This window comes from Lactuca saligna, chromosome 5 (assembly GCF_052625555.1).
Source record: "Lactuca saligna cultivar CGN05327 chromosome 5, ASM5262555v1, whole genome shotgun sequence".
NCBI lineage: Eukaryota > Viridiplantae > Streptophyta > Magnoliopsida > Asterales > Asteraceae > Lactuca > Lactuca saligna.
In genome coordinates, this window is record NC_136421.1 from 185,232,914 (window position 1) to 185,240,616 (window position 7,703).

The window sequence follows — 7,703 nt, forward strand, 5'->3', positions numbered from 1 at the left end:
AAAATTATCCAAGTTTACAGTTATCCAAAACAAAACACCACAAACCATTAAAAAAAAGTATTCATTCTTCTTCTTATTCCATATCTTCCCCTCCAGCTCCACTTCCTCCTCCTCCATCACCCCGCATCATTCTCTCTTCCCAATTCATAATGTAGGGGTATCCCGGACCGGGTCTTGGCGCAATTTTCATTTGCTCAAAAAGGTACTCGAACGATTGGTTGTTATAATTAATCCCTCGTCCGATATCGTCCAAGTAGCGCCAATACTCCACTTGATTCCAACCATCATTATCCTCCACCACCAGAATAACCGGTGGGTCTTCCTGTACCCGCTCACTACATTGCTGTACCCATCTTCCCGGCTCCTCGGGGATTGCCGACTCGTCCGCATGTGGAATGGAAAAGGAATCACCAAACTTCTCAACGATCCGTGCCCTCCTGTATAAAGCAGTGTTGAACGGTGGAGGGTAAATGACCGTGAGTGCCCTCGCTTCTTGTAAGTCTAAAACCCCAAACGACATGGCAAGCCTCGTATCAAACATGCCTCCATTAATCTTGGAGTTAACTTTTTCCTTAATCGCCCCTTCAGCTAGAAATTTGGCGATGCAATAGGGGAGATTGCAGAAAACATCAGGAGTAATAATACTCCAAAGATAGAAAATATCAAGGGTTGGGACCTTGTCCCAATCCTTTCGCATGTTGATAGCGCTAGCCATGAAGTGGTGGATAAGGCGATGGACTGGTGAGCGAATATGACCCTCCTGGGCGGTAGAAGGAATATACACCCGGTTGGCAATAGTGTTCCACCAGGTAGAGGCCACCACTCCCTCAGGAAGATCCTTGTGGCAGCTCTCCATAAATGCTTCAAAGTCCTCATTAAGCATGGTGCTTTGGTCATAAACCCCCAACCTCCAAGAGAATTCCGCCATGCAGCACTACCACAGCTCCCCACCAAGAGAAAAAGTAATAACGTTGGGGTTATAATACTCACTACCACCTCGGAATGAGATGGTAGCAAAGAATTCCCAACACAGCTCAGCATACACCGGTTCCTGTATCTTGAACAATTGCAGCCAACCATCACAGATGATGGTACTATCCCCCAAGTTGCAGTCCTTCACCAAATAAGGAGTGAGCTCCTCTTCCAAACCCACTTTTCCTAACCAATCCCAATCCACAACGTTAGGCAAATGAATCTCCTTCTGTTTCAGCGCCTCTAGTTTGTTCTTGGTTCGGGCTTGTGATGATTTGGACGCGATTTGTCGGAACGAGAGCCACGGGATTTCACCTTGGCTTCCCCCTCTCAAAGATTGCCCTATCCTGAACATGGTATCTGCAAAACAACATAAAGAAAACATAAACAAGCAAAACCCTGCAATTAAAATCAAATAACAAGGCTGCATAAGCTGCCTACTCGCCGAGTCCGAAGCATCTACTCGGCGAGTAGGATGAACTTCGGGATTGAATTGCATCGTTCATATATAGGGTGCCCAAAACTCCTAATCTTTCACAGGGGTTTGTTGTATTAAGTTAATATACCATGGATCTAACAGAAATTCCTTCTGACATTGCCTAATTCATGGCAACATTAGAACCCTAGAATTTGAGGAAACCCCTCAAATCCGAATTTAAGCAAAATAGGGGCAATTCATTGATAAAGATTGAATCTTTGATGAGTTTAAAGTAAAAAGATCTTACCTTTTCCTTGGAAAGACGAAGATTGAGTGGAAGTTAAAGAAAAATCGCAGAGGGGGCTTGAAGGTTGCTGTGCACGACGAGTGTGGGGATTAAATGGGTGAAAAACCTTTTTTTATAGATTATAAACCACCTGTGTAAATTGGCTACTCGCCGAGTAGAACTCCAAATATGCGTTTGTTGGGTTTAATTGGGCAGGTACTCGCCGAGTATGCGTGCCTACTCGGCGAGTAACCCTTGCAGATTGAAATTTTTTTAATGTTTTGGAAAAATTAATGCGTTGGAAAAAATTAATGCATTTTCTTGTTTTTAACCATCCACCCCACACTCTAGGCATTTCTTGCCCTCAAGCAACTATATTCTTAAAAGAAGATGAAGGAAAATGATAAAAATAAAAATAAAGTAAAGGAAAAGAAAAATGCAAACTTGAAGCTCGGGTTACCTCCCGAGAAGCGCTTCTTTTTAAGGAGTCATTAACTGGACTCCTCCCCTTCTACGTGGTTGCAATTCCTTCCAGCAACAGCAATTCTTCCATTCCTTCATTCCTGGGGACTCCTTCTTCATACATCTTGACTTGATGTCCATTGACTTTGAAAGGTGTGCCATCTCTTGACAATAGCTCTATAGCACCATGTGGAAACACCTTCTTCACCAGAAAAGGACCATCCCATCTAGACCTGAGTTTCCCCGAGAAAAGCTTTAGCCGTGAATTAAAGAGCAACACTTTTTGGCCTTCATGGAATTATTTGTTTTCTTTAATCCTCTTGTCATGCCACATCTTGGTCTTCTCTTTATAGATCAACGAAATCGAGTATGCATCACTTCTAAGCTCTTCAAGGGCATTCATTTGCATTAACCGGTTGCTCTTGAGTTGCTCCGTGTTGAAGTTACACATCTTTAAGGCCCAAAACGCCTTATGCTCTATCTCCACCAGCAAATGACATTGCTTTCCATACACTAATCTATATGGTGTAGTACCAATAGGCATTTTGAAAGTTGTACGGAAGCCCAAAGTGCATCATCTAGCTTATCCGACCATTCCTTACGATTGCTCCCCACCGATTTCTCCAAGATTCGCTTCAAAGCTTGATTCGTGACTTCGGTTTGTCCACTAGTTTGCGGATGGTAGGATGTAGAAAATTTATGGGTTACCCCATATTTCCTTAGCACCTTCTCTAGTTGATCATTGGCAAAATGTGTTCCTCGATCACTTATAAAAGCTTTCGGGACTCCAAATCATGAAAATAATTTCTTCAAAAACCGCACCACTACCCGACCGTCATTAGTTGGTAACGCTTGTGCCTCCGCCCATTTGGATACATAATTCACCGCCACCAAGATGTATTTGTTGCCTCTAGACATGGGAAATGGTCCCATGAAGTCGATCCCCCACATATCGAATACCTCGCACACTTGGATACTATGTTGTGGCATTTCATTTCGAGATGAAATGTTTCCCACTCTTTGACAAGCATCACACTCTTTGACAAATTAGGCTGCATCTTTAAAAATTGTGGGCCAATAAAACCCAATGTCAAAGATCTTTTTTCCGTGTAATGTGCTCCGTGATGTCCACCCATGGGCCCGCTATGGGAATGCTCTAATATCTTCCAACTTTCACTCCCGAACACGCATCTTCGTATGATCCCATCCGTGCAGCTTCGGAAAAGATACGGTTCATCCCAAAAGTAGTATTTTATCTCAGAAAAGAATTTCTTCTTTTGTTGACTTGTGAGAAATTTTGGGATGTAATTGCTAGCTAAGTAATTAGCTATATTTTCAAACCATGGTTCTTCTCCCCGAGGCCACCATAATATAATCGTTCGGAAAATCATTGCCAACTCTATCTTCGTGCAATTGCAGGTTTTCAAGTCTTGACAAATGGTCAGCTGCTACATTCTCCATTCCCTTTTTGTCTTGTATCTCTATGTCAAATTCTTAAAGAAGTAGCACCCATCTTATCAGTCTTGGCTTGGCATCCTGTTTGGCAAACAAATACTTTATAGCAGAGTGGTCGGTAAAAACGGTTGTTTTTGATAAAACTAAATATGGACGGAATTTATCAAAAGCATACACCACAGCTAATAGTTCTTTTTCCGTGGTGGTGTAATTTTCTTGGGATGGATTTAGAGTCTTGCTAGCATAATATATGGGTCGAAAGTGCTTATCAACCCTTTGACCAAGGACAGCTCCTAATGCAAAATCACTAGCATCACACATAATTTCAAAGGGTAAACTCCAATTTGGTGCAACAATGATTGGGGTATTAATTAATTTTTCCTTTAAAAATTCAAATGCCTCTAAACACTCTTTAGTAAAATTAAATGGTGCATCTTTTAATAATAATTGTGTCAAAGGTCTAGTTATTTTGGAAAAATCTTTTATGAAACACCGGTAAAAACCCGCGTGTCCTAGAAAACTTCTAATGCCCTTCACATTAGTTGGTGGGGGTAATTTGGCAATGGTGTCAATCTTTGCCCGATCCACTTCAATTCCCTTTTTGGAAACTTTGTGGCCCAACACTATACCCTCTTTGACCATAAAGTGACATTTCTCCCAGTTGAGGACCAAGTCGGTTTTTTCACACCGAGCAAGCATTAAGTCAAGGTTTGTGAGACAATCATGGAAAGAAGATCCAAAAATAGAAGTCGTCCATAAAGACTTCCATGAATTTTTCCACCATGTCGTGGAATATGGCTGTCATGCACCTTTGAAAAGTTGCGGGTGCATTGCATAGCCCAAAGGGCATGCGCCTATAAGCAAAAGTCCCACTTGGGCAAGTAAATGTGGTCTTTTCTTGGTCCATTGGGTCTATGGGTATTTGAAAATAACCTGAGAATCCGTCTAGAAAGCAATAGTAACTATGGCCCGATAACCTTTCTAACATTTGATCAATAAAAGGTAAGGGAAAATGGTCTTTTCGAGTGGCATCGTTTAACTTTCGATAATCGATGCACACTCTCCAACCGGTTACCGTTCATGTCGGGATTAGCTCGTTCTTCTCGTTGGTTATGATCGGTATCCCTCCTTTCTTGGACACCACTTGGACCGGACTCATCCACGGACTGTCGGAAATGGAATAGATAATTCCCGCATCTAAGAGTTTGACCACTTCCTTCTTGACTACTTCTTGCATGTTCGGGTTCAATCTTCTTTGGTGCTGCACAACCGGCTTCACTCCTTCTTCCAGATTGATCTTGTGAGAGCAATAAGATGGGCTTATTCCCTTGATGACGGTGATGCTCCAAGCTATGGCACGTTTCCGTTTCTTCAACACTTGTACGAGCTCTTCCTTTTCATATTTGGACAGGTCAAAGGCTATAATCACTGGCTTTTGGTTGCCCTCTTCAAGGAAAGCATACTCATGTTCAGGTAATGTTTTAAGCTTAGATTTTTGGTTCTAACTGCTGGAGTCGCCGAGTGCAGGTAGGGTACTCGACAAGTTGGTGGCTGAATTGACGAATTCCTCCTTTTCAAAGGAGGAACTCGGTGAGTAGATTGTCCCTACTCGGGGAGTAGGGCTCTCAGATTGCTTGATTATTTCTTCATATTTAGCTTCTTCCAGCAGCCTTTCGATCTCCCTTAAGTCTTTTTCTGCATCAAATTCTTCATCAACACTTGTGGACTCGCTGGAATCTTCACCTATGCACTCCTCCAATAGTTCGTCTAGCATGTCGATTGAGAAAGCTGTGTCATCATTGTTCCTTGAATACTTCATAGCTTGATCAACCCCAAAAGTTATAGAATCATCACCTACCCGCAAGGTAAGCTTTGAATCCCACATATCTACTATAGCACTCGTAGTGTTGAGGAAGGGTCTTCCGAGGATGATCGGGACTTGAGGATCTGCCTCCATATCTAGAATGATAAAGTCAGCGGGAAAGACGAATTTGTCCACCTTGACCAGCAAGTCTTCACATATGCCCCTTGGGAAAGTGGCTGTCTTGTTTGCTAAATGGATTGCCATGCGAATTGGCCTTGGTTCCGGGAGATCCAGCTTCTTGAATAACGAATATGGCATTAAGTTCACACTTGCTCCCGAATCAGCTAAGGCGTGAATTGTAGCTAAGTTGCCAAATTGGCAAGGTAGTGTTAAGCTCCCCGGGTTACCTTTCTTCTTTGGTAGCTTATTTAGCATAGCAGCTGAATAGTTTTCATTTAGGACCACCTTCTTCACTTCTTCCATCTTCCTTCTATTAGTAAGAAGTTCCTTAAGGAACTTGGTATATTTGGGCATTTGGACGACAGCTTCAATGAATGGTGTGTTGATTTGAAGAGTCTTGATATGATCTAGGAACTTTTGGTACTCCTCTTCCTGCTTCTCCTTCTTAGTGCGGGTTGGGTATGGCATTGGAGGTTGATACGGATTTTTAGGGACCTGTTCTTTCGGTTTTGGCATTGTACTCGCCGAGTCCATGTTTGGTACTCGGCGAGTAGGGCTGTCAGATTGAAAGTTTTGATCTTCTGCTTGATTTTCTGCCTCTTTCCTCTGTGATTCTTTAGGTGCTTCTTTCTGAATAGGGTCCAGAGGGGTAATTATTTTCCCACTTCTTGTTGTAACTATATTTATGTGCGCGCCTCGTGGGTTATTTTCGGTTTTACTAGGGAGTTCGCCCGGTGATCTTTGGTTTATTTGTTGAGCAAGTTGCCCCAGCTGCGTTTCTATGTTGTGAATGGATGCTTGCTGGTTTCTAAGGATGTTTCTTGTTTCTTGAATGGCAGCATCATGATCACTATGTTTTTTTTCTGAAGCAGCTACAAATTTGGTAAGCATCTCTTCCAAACTTGGTTTTCTTTCTTGTGCCGGCTCCTTCTTTTGGTAAAAACCTCTTCCTTTCTGCTTGTACTTCTCCTCCTTAGCCTTCTTGTACTCTTCATACGGGAGCCACTCTTTCTTTGGTTTTCGCCAGTCTTCATCATATTGGTCTCCACTTGAGTAACATACTTGCACCTTTTTGTTTCCATTTTCATCCAAGTCGCAGTCTCTAGTAAGATGAGGTCCATTGCAATATTCACAACCCACCCGAATAGCATGGATTCTTTGATCCATTTTATCCATCCTCCTATCCATGGTTTTTAGCATAGCCATGACCGCGGATAAGTCTTCAGTAGCTGCATATGCGGCTCCCCTAGTAACATCGTTTCTTGGGTTGTGGTATTCTCTAGAGTGCTTAGAGAATTCTTCAATTAATTCCTTGATCACCGGGGGTGGCTTCTTGGTGAGCGGGCCTTGCGAGTCAAGTAGCTGCCTAGTTGTGACATTGACTCCATCATAGAAAATGGAGACTTCTTGCTGGCTATTTAGGTCATGATGTGGGCAGTTTCTTAGTAAGCTCTTGTACCTCTCCCAAGCTTCATATAATGACTCTCCAGCTTGTTGTTCAAAGTTAGCTATTGCTTTCTTCAGTTTGGCTATCTTGGAAGGTGGGCAAAAGTGGTCAATGAATTCTTCTTTCATCTTGGCCCATGTGGTGACTGATCCGGGGGGAAGTGATTTGAGCCAGTCTTTTGCAGCACCTTTGAATGTCACTGGAAGCATACGAAGTAGCTGAGTCTCGCGAGGCACATTTGGAACATTGAAGTAATCAGCTACATCATTAACTTCATCCAAATTCTTGTAGGCATCTTCGTGGTCTTTTCCATAGAAAGGAATTTCCTTGAGTTGGGCGAGTATGTGGCCCTTTAGCTCAAAAGTAGCAGTAGCGGGAATTGCGGGCTGCACAAGTCCCGGGCCGGTGTCATTGCGGAGCTTCTTCTTCCATTCTCCCATGGGGATTTCATCAATGTTAGCCATGGTATGAGCTAACTCATCGCCGGAATCGGAGTCGTGCTCGTACATGGGTTCTTCTTCTTCTTCGGTCTCGTACTCGGTGTCTTCCTTGATCGGGTCTTCTCTTACCAAAGATACGTTGGATGCTCCTGATTTACTGCTCTTCTTCCTGCCAAAAACAGTCTTCAAATTGGACAAAGGTGACGTCCTTGGTGTATTCGAGCTTTCCACGTCTTTTC

The 7,703-nt window shown here is 42.9% G+C and overlaps 1 non-coding gene across 1 annotated transcript; it reads left to right on the forward strand.

The window, feature by feature from the left end:
- Positions 1-6,997: 6,997 nt before the first annotated feature.
- On the forward strand, positions 6,998-7,104 carry LOC144999004 (small nucleolar RNA R71). The gene has a single exon (XR_013660532.1). It is a non-coding gene; the product is annotated as a small nucleolar RNA R71 (small nucleolar RNA).
- Positions 7,105-7,703: the final 599 nt, after the last annotated feature.